Raw genomic sequence first — 16,650 nt, forward strand, 5'->3', positions numbered from 1 at the left:
CATGCCTGGAATCGATCCTGAGATTGTACAGCACCGGATCCCTCTTGATCCCGAGGCCCGCCCTGTCAAACAGAAACTCAGAAGGATTCGCCCGGACTGGGCTCTCAAAATTAAGGAAGAGGTCACCAAGCAAATTGACGCAGGGTTCCTGCTGGTATCTGAATATCCAACTTGGTTGGCCAACATTGTTCCGATGCCAAAGAAGGATGGCAGAATTCGGGTCTGTGTAGACTTTAGAGATTTGAACAGGGCCATTCCGAAGGACGACTTTCCCTTGCCACACATTGATGAATTGGTGGATTTCACGGCAGGACACGCTTTGCTTTCGTTTATGGATGGTTTCTCAGGCTATAATCAGATAGTAATGGCACCCGAAGACCGGGAGAAGACTGCGTTCACTACCCCGTGGGGGACATATTGTTATAGAGTGATGCCATTCGGGTTGAAAAATGCTGGAGCTACGTATCAACGGGCAGCAACTACAATATTGCATGATATGATCCATTAAGAGGTCGAGGTGTATGTGGAGGACATGATTGTCAAGTCCAAAGAAAGAGAAGGCCACTACACCGCCTTACAAAAATTCTTTCAGAGGATCAAAGAGTTTCGGCTGCGACTGAATCCCCAGAAATGCACGTTTGGTGTTACAGCAGAGAAGATGCTAGGGTTTCTGATTACACAAAGGGGCATTGAGTTCGACCCTTCCAAAATCAAGGCCATCTTAGAAATGCCATCACCAAGGACTGAAAAGGAGGTGCGAGGCTTTCTGGGTAAAGTGCAATTCATAAGACGGTTTATTTCTAAATTAACCTTGACTTGTGAACCACTTTTTGGTCTCCTGAAGAAAGGAAAGAAATTCCAATGGGACGGCCGATGTCAAGCAGCTTTTGAGCAGATCAAAGAGTATCTACAGAACCCGCCCGTGTTGTCACCACCAGAGCCGGGGAGACCGTTGATATTGTACCTTTCGGTAACTGAGACTACCATGGGCTGCATGCTCGCGCAGGAGTCAGAAGACAAAGTGGAAAGAGCCATTTACTATCTGAGCAAAAAGTTGCTAGATTACGAGACCCGCTATACACCGCTGGAGAAGGCTTGTTTGGCCTTGGTATGGGCAACCAGGAAGCTGCGACACTACCTGTTAGCTCACTCTGTAATGTTGGTTTCGCGTTTGGATCCCATCAAATATCTTTTCGAGAAACCAGCACTTACGGGTAGGCTAGCTCGTTGGCTGCTGTTGCTCTCCGAATTTGATTTGAAGTATGTAACGCGCAAGTTAGTAAAAGGGAGAGCGGTAGCGGAGTTCCTTGCCGACCACCCGGTTGAGGGGGATGAAGCGGTTGAGTATCTATTCCCAGATGAAGCCATTCTGCACGTCGAAGATGAAACTTGGACGATGTACTTTGACGGAGCGTCAAACCAGTATGGGTATGGGATAGGGGTGTTGCTGATAGCGCCTGACGATTCCCGTATCCCTTTAGCATTCAAGCTCCAGTTCAAAGTCTCGAACAATGAGGCAGAGTATGAGGCATGTATTGCTGGCCTGGAAGTAGCCCTAGAACTAGGGGCAAGACGGTTGGACGTCATTGGGGACTCGAACCTTGTTGTGTCTCAAGCAAAAGGAGATTGGAAAGTCAAGGAGGAAAGGATGATAATTTACCACCAAACTTTGGATTTGCTAATTCCTCGGTTTGAGAAGCTAAATTTCACCCACCTCGTAAGAGAGAACAACAGGTTTACAGATTCACTGGCAACTCTATCTTCTATGATAGACATCCCGTCCGGAGTCCGGATGCGTCCAGTCATTATTGATCAAAAGTTTACGCCAGCATACGAGTCGATTTCCGCCATAGATGAGGCTCAAGACGGCAACCCCTGGTATTACGACATCCGGAACTTCTTGGAAAAAGAGACATATCCACCAGGGGCAAATGCCAAGGATAAGAGGGCCATCAGAAGAATGGCTGCTCAGTTCATTATCTGCGGGGGTAAGCTATACAAAAGGGGTCATCTGGGAATGCATACGCTCTGTGTAGAAGCTGAATAGTCGAAACGCCTGGTGGAAGCCATCCATGGGGGGGAGTGTGGTGCACACATGAATGGAGTATTGCTGGCCAGAAAAATCCTCAGACAGGGCTACTACTGGTCAACCATGGAGGAGGATTGTATTAGTTTTGATCGGCGATGCCACAAGTGTCAAATTCATGCAAACCGCATGAACATCCCGCCGTCAAAGCTGTACAACATGACTTCACCATGGCCTTTTTCGGTCTGGGGAATTGATGTGATCGGAGCTGTTACCCCGAAGGGGTCAAACGGGCATGAGTTTATCCTAGTAGCGATAGATTATTTCACAAAGTGGGTCGAGGCCCAATCATACGCGGTGTTGAAGGCGTCGCACGTCGCAAAGTTCATCAGAAACAACATCATCTGTCGCTACGGGGTGCCAAACGAGATAATTTCAGATAATGGTTCCCATTTCAAGAAAGAAGTGATAAACTTGTTGGAGAAATACAATGTGGCTTTCCATAAGTCATCTACATACCGGCCGCAGACCAACGGAGCGGTTGAGGCTGCCAACAAGAATATCAAGCATATACTACAGAAGATGGTGGGAACCTATCGGGATTGGCCAGACAAGCTGCCATTTGCTCTGTGGGGCTACAGGACTTCAATCAGAACTTCTACTGGAGGAACTCCATATTCATTGGTCTATGGAATGGAGGCTGTTCTACCCATTGAGATTGAGGTTCCGTCGTTACGAGTGTTGGCTGAATGCCAGATAGCCGAAGCAGATTGGCAGCAAAGCAGATTCGAAGAACTCATGCTCTTTGATGAAAGAAGACTGAAAGCACTATACCACATCCAAGGCTATCAACGCAGAATTGCCCGGGCTTTCAATAAGAAGGTTAAGTCCAGGAATCTGAAAGAAGGAGATTTGGTGCTCAAAGACAACCGAGCTCCCATCCACGACCCAAGGGGCAAGTTCAAACCCAATTGGACTGGTCCTTACATCATCAAAGCTATCTGGTCAGGTGGAGCTGTGGTTCTGATGGATCTAGATGGCTTGGAGTTCTCACAACCGATCAATATGGACAAGTTGAAGAAATACTATCCTTGAGAGGCTCGCTAGGCCAAAAACCCGAAAGGGCGACCTAGGCAAAAGTCAGGGCACAAAAAATTAGAAAATATAAAAACTGAGCTCGCAAGGTTGAAAACCCGCAAAGGGCTTGGCAAAAGTTAGAGCGCAAAAGGAGAGTGAAAATACTCGAGTGAACCTCGGCCCGAACTACGTAAGGCTTGATTCCCATCTTTGGGATACGTAGGCAACTTCACCTTGAAGTTCAGCCATAAACTTTTCCCCGATCAACTCTGTCCATTTTGATCATCTCAGTCATCTTTATCCATCAGCAATTATTGTGATCTCCGGTACAGTGCTGTTCAGACTAGGGGCAACTTTCCGTTGCCGCGACGGTGCAAAGTTACTCAGACAAGGGGCAACTTTCCGTTGCTATGAAGTGCCGCATTGTTCTTCAGACTAGGGGCAACTTTCCAGTTGCAGGGATCTGGAGTTGTGCATCTCAGTGACAAATCTCCGGCGTGTCCAGTTCTGATCCACATCGAAAATAGTTTTGAAAAGTTTTAATAAAAGTTGACTTTGTTCAAATCAATCTTTTTACGACTAAGACCATTTTTGGACCGAAAGCGGAAAATTTTCAGTACCACAACTTTCAATTTCATTGATTTCAAAACTGAGTTCTCCTGCTCTTGCATTACAATCGAGGTTGCTTTTTTTAGTACATTCATAAGGAAAATTTGAAAATGCTAAATAAGCAATAAATTTGGGGCATAGTTGAATCAAGTATCTCTGCGTCCCCTCCCAGAGCTGGACGAAGCATCTGATGCCAAGCTAGGCCCAACCTGTGCCTCCTCATTGAGCCAATCCAAGCACTCATCGGACAAAGTGCAACTGAAAGTGGAAGCAGGGGCCAGGAGCTCTCTAGTCCTCCATGCTGTGGCATATCGGGCAAGCTGTGCACCCCGGATCGGGAAAGCGGCTGGGTACTCAATCCCCTCCGGTGGGCAGGTATGATCATGACCAAACTGACGCAGGAACCGGAACGGAAAATAGAATACGCAGTGGGTTAGACCAATCAATTGGATCCCAATCAGCCGAGACATACTATAGCTCATTGCCGGGAGGTTGAGCCAAGGACAATGCCAAGCAATGCCGTCTGCGGACAAATTGCACATCCAATCGAACCACCACCTTTCGTCAAGAGCATTGACTAGGCGCTGCCGAAAGAAGTAGCCTCGAGCTGAATAGGCCGAGCAAGAGTCCACAACCTGCAACTTGTCCATTAACCATACCTAGGGGAGGGATGGAAAATGAGAGAATAAAGAACAGAGAGATGTACAATGAGAGAAAAGTAAGACAAGGGTTTTGTGAGAAAAACCGAGCCTGAGGGTCGAGTGATGTGAGCAAATATATGTGTGAGGTTGGGTGGGAAACATTACCTGCAGCAGCAGTGGACTCCCGGCGAACCTAGTCGCCTCCCGGCGATGGACAGAATCTAAGCCCATCAGTGTCTCGGCCAAGGTCATGGCAATACAGCTCTTCCCTTCTCTCAAGCCTTAGGCGACTTCAATCAGGCGAATGCTAGCCCCGCCGAAGCCCGAGGAAAGCAGAAAGTGAGACAACAAACATAAGCAGAGGGTGTGTTGTCGGAAACCCTGCCAATAATGGTTGCTGCGGTCACCAGCGTAGGAAAAACGATGGATCAAGCCGAGGATGTCCAGTTCCCCACTGCAGATCAGAGATCGAGCGTCATGCGCCGTGAGCCCACACATCCGCCCTAAAGCCTGAGCATGGCCAAAACGGAGCTGGGGCAAGATCACTTCAGAGCATTCAAACTCCATCAGAACCTGAAAATCTTCGAAAGTGGGACACATCTCTTGGCCGCCAAAGCTGAAAACGTGCGTCACTGGGTTCCAGAACCTTGCCGCGGCATGGAGAAAAGGGAGCTATAACGGAGTACGGCTCAGCGTGAATAGTGCATTCAAGCCGAAACCCCGGAAGTTCAGCTTTTCCGAGCCATCCAAAGAAGAGATCCAAGATGTGAGATTTTCCGCGAGAAACGCCTCCATCTTTGTCTAAAACTAAGATGAAATGAATGTTCCCGAAGTTGAGGCTTTTATAGAGGGAAAAACACTATTCACGGGGACACGTGTCAAAAATCAGGTGGCTGCAGGACTAAGTGGCCGGCCGGCCACCTTTTCTGGCTGGCTAGCCGTTTACTTTTTACAAAACTGGCCGGCCAGCTGTCTCTCTCCACAAATTTGGCCGGCCGGCTCCCAAAGGTGGCCGGCAATGCTGCAGTGTATCTCCTTGGCCCTGTTTTACTCTTCGAGGGAAAGTTTCAAGCATTTCCACGCAACGGGAGAGTCAAAGACCTTCATTTCCCTCTGTTTCGGATGCGTTCCGGTGCCCAGATTGTCAGAAGTACGCTCTGTTGTTGCTGAGTTTTGTTTATCGAGTTGTTGTTTTGCTTATCGAGTTGTTTGTCGAGCGGACGTGTTTCGTGTTTTTGAGTCATTGCGCTCTGTTTAAGCAATCTTTGTTTAAGTCTTGTTTATTTGCGTTGTCAATGTTATTGCATTTTGTTTATCGAGTTGTAAACTTGCTAAAGGTTCTGTTATATCTTAGTAAGTTGAGTTGCTTAGTTTGTTGCGTCGGTTCACTACCTGACTTGGTGATTACACAATGCACATTCCCATTCAAATTCTTTTTTTGTGCGAAATAAATAAAATACAAACACCTTTTCAAAAGCTATTTCATTCCATCATGCTTTACAACAAACAAAGGTACAAGTTTTACAAAAAATAAAACTGCCTAACAATGTGCAAAGTGCTACAAACTACTAGCAAAAAGAAAAATAAAGCAGGAAATAGCAACATCAATGTCCTCGGGAGCGGGAACGAGAAGCACTTCTCATTCTCTTCTACGGGACAACCTCTGCACCATCATCATCATCTGAGTCGGAGCTGTCATCCTCAGGATCCCCCTCAGCCTCGCCTCTGTTCCCCGAACCAAGACCGGAGCCCCCCTCCTCAGCAGATGTCTCTGACTGACGGTCGGTAGCCTCCTCCTCCTCCTCAACATCCTCCTCCTCCTCATCAGGCTCCGCCTCTACAATGTGAGCCCTGCGTCTGCGGACAGGCCCTCCTCGAGCTCCTCGAAAAGGCCTAGATGGCCCCGCCCCCTGAAAAGGCCCGGGTGACCCAACTCCCTGAAAAGGCCCAGATGGCCCAGCTCCCCAAGGAGGCCTGGCCTGCGGCTGACTGGACCATGAAGGCATCTGAAAACAAAGAGTTCAATTCAAATACATCAGTCCAAATATATACATCAGATGCAGATACAAGCAAAAGCTACGTGAAGTAGGTGCATGTAAATACAGTGTCCAAGTGGGGTGTGTGTCAGATGTGCTCTACACAAGTAGTCTATCGATGCAGTAGAAATCAGCATGTCATCAGAAGTATGATAAATGCCAGAAAACTGAAGGGTACCTGAATGCCCGCGACAGACAACTGTGCCTCCCTACGCAGGACCATGCCCTCGAGTGTGGCCACCAGTCCAACCACCTCCTCCATGTACCCTCGCGATGGCTGCAAATATGAGCTCATAATCATCAGTGAACGAAAGAATGTCTAAACATCTGAATGATGAATGAAAAACAGTGGAGCATACCAGCGGTGAGTCAGGATCAATGGCGTATCGATCACTGGGCATCGGAGGCTCTAGCGGGATCGGGGTCGGAGAGATAGCCCCATACTGCCACGCCATCAACTCAGTCGGCAAATCTGGCCATCCAGGATGAGGATAAGTCGACGGAATCGGAGGAACCGGTCTACCCCCACCTCTAGATGTACCAGCCCTACTAGTAGAAGGGGCGTCTGCAGCCCGAGCTCGGGCCTGACCCGAGGATGACATACCGGCAGGCCTCGTCATCGGGGTGCGAGCTCCCGTCAATGGAGGCATCAAATATATGTGACGGTAAGTGGCGTAGTCCCCCTCCTCAAGATATAATAAAGCATCGCTACCCAGCATAGCGCCGACTACCTCCGAGTAAGAGAGCCTGTCAGCAGTCCGCATACTGACTGGGGGTACTGCGGGAGGATCCTGAGAAAGATACCCCCATACCTAGCGCAGAAAGCGTTCCCCCAGAAACCATGCCCTGCCAACCGGCCCCTCGAGCAAGACCCTATACTGGGAGATGTCCGACCCTCCGGTATACTGAAGTCGGAGACCATCACCCAGGGGCGCCCAAGGCTGCCATGAGATCTGCGGATGATAAATGCATAAACCAATCAGAGAGCGGGAATATACAGAGCAAATCAAAGATGAAAATGAAAGGAATTGAAAGTTCTGAAGTACCTCCGAATGCCGCACAGTGTCAAAGTACTGTCGCAGGTAAATGAGGGTCTCTCGGGGTCTCGGCCGGTGCGGGCCCTCGAACACTAGTGAGTATGGGGTCATGGGAACCCCTGCCACCTCCAACTCTGGGGCTAATGCTGGGAAGTATACATAAACCCATAGCTGAGAAAAGCAGTGCAGAATGTAAGTACGAAATGCTGAGAGCAAAATACAGACTGTAAAAGTGCGCTGTGTGTGCAATGTACAAGTAATGAAGAGCAGAAATGTAAATCAAGAGGACAGAAAAGTACCTCCCAGGCTCTCCAGTAGCCACCAAGTAAATCTCCCCGCCCGCAGGAGGTCGCGCTCATATAAAAGTAAAGGGTAGCCAGGCCGGCGCCACCCCAGTCATATCGATGGACCTGTGATAGGTCAACCAGAGCGCTCAGCAGGTATAGCCCGACTGTGTTCCCTCTATCGGCGAACAGAGTAGTCCCGAAGAGGAACATAAGGAAACCACGGGCGTACTGCTCCGTCTCCTCAGGAGTCTCGGGCACCATCTCTGCCCGCCGAAAGTGGGAAGAGAACCAAGTGTATCGGACTCTCCCAGAAACCCTGTCAACGGGTGGGCAAGCCCCCAATAGATACATCCAAGCGGCCTCCCACTCGCCCATATCCTCATCATAGGGGATGGGCCAACTTCCTATGTCCAAGCTAGTCAATACAGCGAAGTCTAGAGGCGTCATGGTCATGTCCCCGGTAGTAGAGAAATGAAAGGAGTTAGTGGTGTCCCACCATCTCTCTACCAAGGCTGCCATCAGAGTCCTCCTGGTAGAGCAACGGGACAACCCAACGCAGAAAGCCCCGAATCCTGCCAAGTCTACCAAATCTCGGACGGCCTCCGGGAGCTCAGCGTACCAGTCCCGTGCGGCGGTGGAACCATACCCCCGTACGCTGCGGGAACCAACCTGCATTCAGAATGAATACATGTGTCAATAATGAAATGGGCTGTGTGCCGATGAAATGAAATGGGCTGTGTGCCGATAAAATGAACTGGGCTGCGTGCCAATGGAATGGGATGGGCCATGTGCCGATGAAATGAAATGAGCTGCATACAAATAAAATGAAGTAGCCGTGTGTTCAGAAGTGAAGTGTACGAACTGTGTGTTCAGTATAATCAACTTTCTATCAGTGTGGGCTGCGTGTTCAGAAAATTTGAAGTTTGGGCTGCGTGTTCAACTTTCAATCAGTGTGGGCTGCGTGTTCACTATTTAATCTGGGCTACGTGTTCAGAAAATTTGAAGTTTGGGCTGCGTGTTCGAATTTCAACTAGCGTGGGCTGCGTGTTCACTATTTAATCTGGGCTGCGTGTTCAGAAAATTTAAAGATTGGGCTGCGTGTTCAACTTTCAATCAGTGTGGGCTGCGTGTTCACTATTTAATCTGGGCTGCGTGTTCAGAAAATTTGAAGTTTGGGCTGCGTGTTCAACTTTCTATCAGTGTGGGCTGCGTGTTCACTATTCTAATCTGGGCTGCGTGTTCAGAAAATTTGAAGTTTGGGCTGCGTGTTCAACTTTCAACTAGCGTGGGCTGCGTGTTCACTATTCAACTGGGCTGCGTGTTCAGAAAATTTGAAGTTTGGGCTGCGTGTTCGAATTTCAATCAGTGTGGGCTGCGTGTTCACTATTCTAATCTGGGCTGCGTGTTCAGAAAATTTAAAGTTTGGGCTGCGTGTTCAAATTTCAACTAGTGTGGGCTGCGTGTTCACAGTTCTAATCTGGGCTGTGTGTTCACTTTCGAATTCGGGCTGTGTGTTCGACAAATCAGTGTTTGAGCCGTGTGTTCACCTCTAAACTAATGTGTACTGTGCGTTCGCAATTAATTAATGAGCCAAGTGTTCAGAGATTCGAGTGTTTAAAATACACGTTCAGGATGCAAGCAAAGTACTATGTCATATGCTAAACTGCGTGTTCAAGCATGGCAAAGGTGCTGAAATGTACAAAAAATACAGAAAATGAAGTAAATACCTCTCGGGCCTCATGAGAGAGGTGATGCTCTGGCTCTCGGAGAAGCAGATCCCCGGGTGCTCGCTCGTCAAAGCTAGTGAAGTGACGGAAGACGGCACGAGGGAGGACATGTGCTGGCGGATGGTACCTCCCGGGAATAAAAGGTCGGGTCCTCGGGGGTAGAGTCATGGGATCAAAATCGTCCCCGGCACCTGGAAAGCCTCTGTCGTGGGGAGAATTGCCCGCAATTTTCAAAGAATCTGCAAAAGGAGCGAAAATGAGCGAAAATGAGCCAAAATTGGAAAAAGTCAACAAAAGTCAACTCTCGGGAAATGAAAAAGTCAACAAAAGTCAACTCCCGAGAAAATCTTCCAAATATTGAGACAAACTTACCTCAAGTGGCGAAAATGAGAAAAGAAGCTCCGAAATCGAAATTTAATCGCTTCAAAGTGTTTAAAACTGAATGTTTTTGCGAAAACAATTTGCGTGGGGCGTTGGAAAACGCGTATACAACTCAGATCTGGAGAAGAAAGTGGTGTAGAAGGTGAGAAAGGGGAAGATCTCGGCTGCCTTATATAGGCTCAAGGTCTTGGTTGAAGGAGCATAAAGAAAGAAGATAAAAAGACCAAAGTGCCCCCGAATTTGGGCAGATGGCCGGCCGGCCACATTTACTAGCCGGCCAGCCATTTCCTTTTTGGAAAACTGGCCGGCCAGCTATTTGCTTTTTGGAAAACCGGTTGGCCACCTCCCCTTGGGAAGATAAACGGCCGACCATGTCCCTCACAGGCTCACCTAGCTCCCTGCAAATTTTGAGGAAGATCGGAGTTCCCGGGACCTGAAAAAGTTTAAGAAAAGTACACTTCCGGTCGCGAAATAGCTCCGCCGGGACTTCAGCTTCAAGTTCTGACATATGTCTCATCATCATTCATCGAAATCGAAGTATATCCTTTTTGAATGAGTTGTAGCCTTTCCGGGAAGCGGATCGGAGGCCGCGATCGAGTTGCCTTCACCGAAACACGCATTTCCATACTCGTTGTTTCGTAACAAATAAACACCCTGATTTATGCTCGTTTTGTACTATCATGCACATAACTTGCATTCTCATGAGCATACTCTCATTTTTATGCACACTTCTTGATATTGGCATACCTCTATGTTTGAGCATACGTTGTCACGCATGTTCCACTCTTGCATTGCGATGCATTCACTCACCGGCACTGCGTGTGTCGAACTTTCGGAATCACATTAAATATATGTTGGTAGCATATTGTACTTGTTGCAATTTCTCTCTTTTACAGGCACGATATTGTATGTACGGTTCAATTGAGGCTGGTACGACCAGACGAATCGCGCAGGTATCGTATCTTCTCCGTGTGAGACGTGGCAGGGATTGAATAATCCTCCGCATTTCTTAACTGCATGAAATGTAGTTGTTGCTTTGAATTCTTGCTTAAAACTATTGCATCTATTTGCGAATATTTGCCTCATTACAGCTTGCTGCATTTACATGATCATTGGGTTACCTCCGACTCTTTGCATATCATTTGCATTTTGCCCCTGCCTGCGGGCAGATTTCTGTTTATCTTGTACGTTTGTCTAAGTCTTCGGCCTTGTCAAAAATGGGTCGTCTCTGGGCTTTGACATTCACTCCCGTCACTTATGACTTTCGAGTTCTGTCAAAGAGGGGCAACTGTAGACACCCCATTTTTGACCGACTTTAAGACTCAGACATCACTGATTGAGCGATTGGTGATGTTGCATAATGTGCTCGTTCAGAAGTTTCAGAGTTGCGGCCGTGAGCCCTGCCTCCGGACTTCCGAACCCTCTTTTGTACTTTGCCTCGGTTTGCGAACCAGGCTCGGTTTTCTTTGTTTCTTTTTCTGAGGGGAGGGAGAGGTCCCGTAGACCATCTCTCAATGTCCGTGGGCTACATTTGGTGGCCGTAGACCATTTTTCCCATTTCGGAGTCCGGTTTCCGGTTTTCGGAGCCGTCAGGCCGTGTGCCTCAGTTCGGGACCGCCTAACCATCTCCTATTGCTCCGATTTTTGGCCTACATCTTATTTAATCCCTTTTGAGGGACACTGGGGTCTGAGAAACCCACTTCGTGGCCGAATGCCACTTTCGGTGCTTAACAGCCCATTTTCGGCACCTCGAACTGCGCGTTTTGGTCCCCGAGCATTCGTTTTGCAACGGTTTTCGTTCATTTTTGGCAGGTACCCCTGTTTTATCACCGGGGAGGTCACTGAAGGGTGAAAGGCCAGTAATTGTTGCAGCAACCAGTTATACATCCTCCGACGCCCTCCGGCGCCCGTTTTTCGCACTTCCGGGCTAATGTTGAACACCTTGGGGGCATCTTCTTGAACTTTCGACTACATATTTGTGATGTACACACTTGGGAGGATCCTAAAAAGTGGTGGCCGGCCATTAATTCAATTTGAACCTTTTGAACCCCTCCTTCCGGGCTAATGTTGAACACCTTGGGGGCATCTTCTTGAACTTTCAACTACATATTTGTGATGTACACACATGGGAGGACCCTAAAAATTGGTGGCCGGCCAGTAATTCCACCTGACCCCTTTTGAACCCCTCTTTCCGGGCTAATGTTGAACCCCTTGGACCCACTTTCTTGAACTTTCAACCACATATTTGTGATGTACACACATGGGAGGACCCTAAAAAATGGTGGCCGGCCACTAAATCTTCTTGACCCTTTTGACCCCTAGCCGGCCGGCTAGGGGGTGTGGCCGGCCGGCCACCTTCAGCAAAAGTAACTGGCCGGCCGAGATCCTTGCACTGTTCACTTTACAGCTGTGGAGCTTTATCCCCCAGAAAATATCAATATCCGGGGGATATTTTGTGGGGGAAAGTTGCCCTCCTTTTCCCCCACCTTTACACCCCCTTTTTTTGCCCTTATAACCAACAAGCCATATCATATGTTGGGGTTAGAAAAAATTGTCTTCAAGCTTCCATAGACAAATCCCTCTCTATCCCTCTCATTTCCTAAAAAACTTCCAAGTCCCTAATCACCATTTCTTCTACACCACCAAGCTCTACCATCACCACTTCATTTCCAGCCACAAGGAGAGCTTCTCAAAGGCTAAAGGAGCTGCAAATTGGTCCAAGAAGCAACAAAAGATTTAGTCTTCAAGGGTGAGTAACATTTCTCCTCTTTTGACCCTTTTTCTTGATCCATTTGTAAGCCCTATATGCTTTTTGTTTCAAGCTCCGGCCCTAACTGAAAGGGGCCCTCTTTTGAGCTCATCTTCACTTTTCATTAACGGCTCAACCCTGTTTGAGCCCTCCATGATGCACTTGCTTCATTGATCCTCTTATATGTCATAATCTTGCATGCTATTTTTGACCCATGAGTAATCTGTTTTTGAGCATGTTGTAAACTTATATTAGGCTTATTTTGAGCCCCTCTTCAACATTGAAGAAGGGCTCAACACCATTTGGGACTTCCATGTTGTACTTACCTTTATACTCCCCTTTTGGTCCCATTTTTGCATGCAATGGCAGCCTACCATGCTTTTGCTTTTGGCCATTTTACAGTTCTGAAAAAGTGCTTATTTTGGTCTATTCTTCATGTTTCATTTAGGTCCTTTCAAGGTTTGGGGCCTCCATATGCCACTTCATGTTATATCTCTCTTTTATTCCCCATTCTTGCATGTTTAGTTAGCCTATCATGATTTTATTTTTGGCCATTTTACAGTTCTGAAAAAGTGCTTATTTTGGCCCATTCTACATGTTTTATTAAGGGTCTTTGGCTGTTTGGTGAATATTTTGCATACCTCATGTTATAGCCAGTTTTGTGCCTCATTTTGCATCGCATTTCTATCATGTTTGTATACTGATTTTGGGACTGCCATAAACTGTAAATGTGCATATTTTTGGTCCCTCTTCAGTGTTGTAGAAGGGAATTTTTCAGTTTGGATTTTTCTTATATCACTTGCTTCATTACCCCACTCTTGGCCCCTATTCTTGCATGCCATTTTTGCCCTACCTATGTTTGCTGTTTGGCCATGTTTATAACTGTGAAAGTGCCTTTTTGGGGACTGCCTAGCTTCTGTCTTTGAATTACATGTCCATATTGTGCATGTTTGGCATAGCTATAGGCCATTTCGGGTGCCTAAATTCGCATTTCGGGACAATTCCATGCATTTAGTGTCATTTCGCCTCATTTTGGGACTGTTTTCCCCCGTATTTTAGTGCTAAAATTCTATTAGAATGATTTCTTTCCATTTCTATGTCATTACATCGCATTCTGTCATTGCCTCGATTTGCGTGCCCATGTGCACGCATTTCGAGGCACGTCATTTTTCATCCACCGGCATCCTATGTGAGTGTGGCTGAGGCTCTCTCATGTTGGTATAAGCCCATATCTTGTTTCCATGTCATTTGCATTGTGTATGTCATCACCTCGGTTTGCGTGCCCGTGTGCACGCATTTCGAGGCACTTCATTTTCATCCATCGGCATCCTATGTGAGTGTGGCTGAGGCTCACTCATGTTGGTATAAGCCCATATCTTGTTTCCATGTCATTTGCATTGCGTATGTCATCGCCTCGATTTGCGTGCCCGTGTGCACGCATTTCGAGGCAATTCATTTTCATCCACCGGCATCCTATGTGAGTGTGGCTGAGGCTCATTCATGTTGGTATAAGCCCATATCATGTTTGCATGTCATTTTCTCAATTTGCGTGCCCGTGTGTACGCATTTCGAGGCATCTCATTTTCATAGCATAGTGCATACTAGGTTGTATCTTAGATTGCATTCTGTCATTTTCTCGATTTGCGTGCCCGTGTGCACGCATTTCAAGGCATCTCATTTTCATAGCATAGTGCATACTAGGTTGTATCTTAGATTGCATTCTGTCATTTTCTCGGTTTGCTTGCCCGTGTGCACGCATTTCGAGGCATCTCATTTTCATAGCATAGTGCGTACTAGGTTGTATCTTAGATTGCATTCTATCATTTTCTCGGTTTGCGTGCCCGGGTGCACGCACTTCGAAGCATCTCATTTTCATAGCATAGTGCATACTAGGTTGTATCTTAGATTGCATTCTGTCATTTTCTCGGTTTGCGTGCCCGGGTGCACGCACTTCGAGGCATCTCGTTTTCATAGTATGGTGTATGTTAGGATTGCATCTTAGTTGCATGTCATGCATATTGCATCGTGTTCGGGATAGGAGTTAACCCGGGCACGGGAAACGAGGTACATTTCGTACTCCGAGTGACGGAATGTGTCTCAATTTCCAGTCACCGACACTCCGGATTATCCATGATGGAGTTAGGTTTTAGCTGTGTTTTCATGTGCATTCATTCTATATTGAGTTGTGCAATTCGACTCCTCGGCCATCATGCCTCGGTATGCGTGATTGGTGGCACGAGGATCGAGGCATGCATATATTTGTGAAAATACATTGCTATGCCCCCTTCCTGCTCTCTGTTGCAGCAAAATGAAGAATCAGCAACTTTTCGGAGTCTGGCACGCTTTCCAAGAACAACTGCTAAACAGAGGCTAATTGGGGCATCCCGGTGGATTTCCGCGTAAAGCAGCCGGACATGCATCATCCATCAGAAGCAAGGCAGTCCCTGGCTTGCATGCTAGTTTTATTTACTTTCTTAGTTAATTTGTTAATTAATTAGGAATTTGTATATTTTTCGGACTGTAATATTTGGACTGTAATTATTTATTTGGGACTGTATATTTATTCAGACCCTCTGCGAGAGGGCACAACTGTAATAAGTGTGCGTGTGTGTGTTGTATGTCTTCCAACCCCACGTCTTTCTTCCCTTTTATTTATCCGCTTATGATGGTTAGATTAGGGCATATTTCAATTAGCATACAGTATGATAGCATGTTTGCATTCATTCATCTGTTTTGCATGCACCGGGCTCGGCGCACCATACTAACTGCATCGTACTTTCAATTCCAAATTGAATATATGTTAGTTGTAGCATTTCATATGCCATGTTTAGAATAGCCGAGCCTGTTATAGTTGCATTTTTGCATGTGTTGCATTAGGTATTTTTGTATACTTAGGATCATGCATGATTTCTAATGTAGTTTCTATTTTGGCTTGGAGTACTCGGTAAGTTCTATGCTTTAGCATCCTTGCATGCGTGTGAGTGACTGCCATGAATAGCATGCTTACCATGAGGCTATGTGCTTATATGATATAACTGCCTAAATGCCTGTGGGTGGAGGCTGGGTTATCTGAATTGGAGTAAATCATCAAATGTTTCAAGCCTACCTGCGGGTAGCAAACCATTTTCAAAAACGAACATGAAATGTTTTGTTCCAATTCAGGCGATCCAGTCTATACTTGTATGCTGTGCGCATCATATAGTAACCTAGGCTAAAAACCGGAATAAGAACTCACAATGTTTTCAAAAATTGATATCATGGTTAGTAGAGGCCGGTCTATGACCGGGCGAGCGGGGGTGCTCACGAAGTGACCTTCCCCAATCGTACCCAAGTTCCCGAGCCGAGGCAACTTTGGTGATGACGGACACGTGGCCTTTTGGCACCGAGTCAGGGTTTTCTAAATTTCCCAAAATAAAATATTTAGGTGGCGACTCTGTATCTGGCAAAGCAGTCCATGTTTGGCACTTCTTTCAAAAAATCTGTTTTCTCAAAAACGATTTGTCGGATTTGGACTCTTTGGTTCAGACTTAGAACCGTGACTGACAAAAAGTCGAGTCCGAGCTGTAGCGAGGTCCCCCGCGGGCTTGTTAGAGTTTCTGGCGACTCTGCTGGGGATTTAGAGAACTTGACTCGAACTCGTGATATCTGTTTTTGACTACACTTGTATGTTTCTTTGCATTGCATTTGCATTGGTGCGCCTAGGACACCGTGTTTGCCATCTGCTATTCCTGAACGGTTTGCCGGAGGCTTGTCTTGTCAAGGCATGACCATGAGGCTGACCGGTTGTGGGCTCTGCCAGTATGGGAACACAAACCCCGGTTTTACCGGGGCACCCTCTTTGACCTTTCGACCTAGTGCATATTCGGATCCTTAGTGACCATTCCAAATTAGGACAGGTTGCTTACCCGTTTATAGGTTGTTTGAAACCGCTCTGTGCGTAGTGAAACCCTAGTTCCTGACAAAATAGGATAGGGAAACCCTACCCCAACATAGGGGTGTTTTGGCTCTCACTTATCTGTTATGTGCTTTAGAGTGCGTCTCTACAGGAATGCATGTATCAGCATATGAGTTTGGGCGTCA

This window comes from Camellia sinensis, chromosome 5 (genome assembly GCF_055761805.1).
Source record: "Camellia sinensis isolate YWXY chromosome 5, ASM5576180v1, whole genome shotgun sequence".
NCBI classification, from domain to species: Eukaryota; Viridiplantae; Streptophyta; class Magnoliopsida; order Ericales; family Theaceae; genus Camellia; species Camellia sinensis.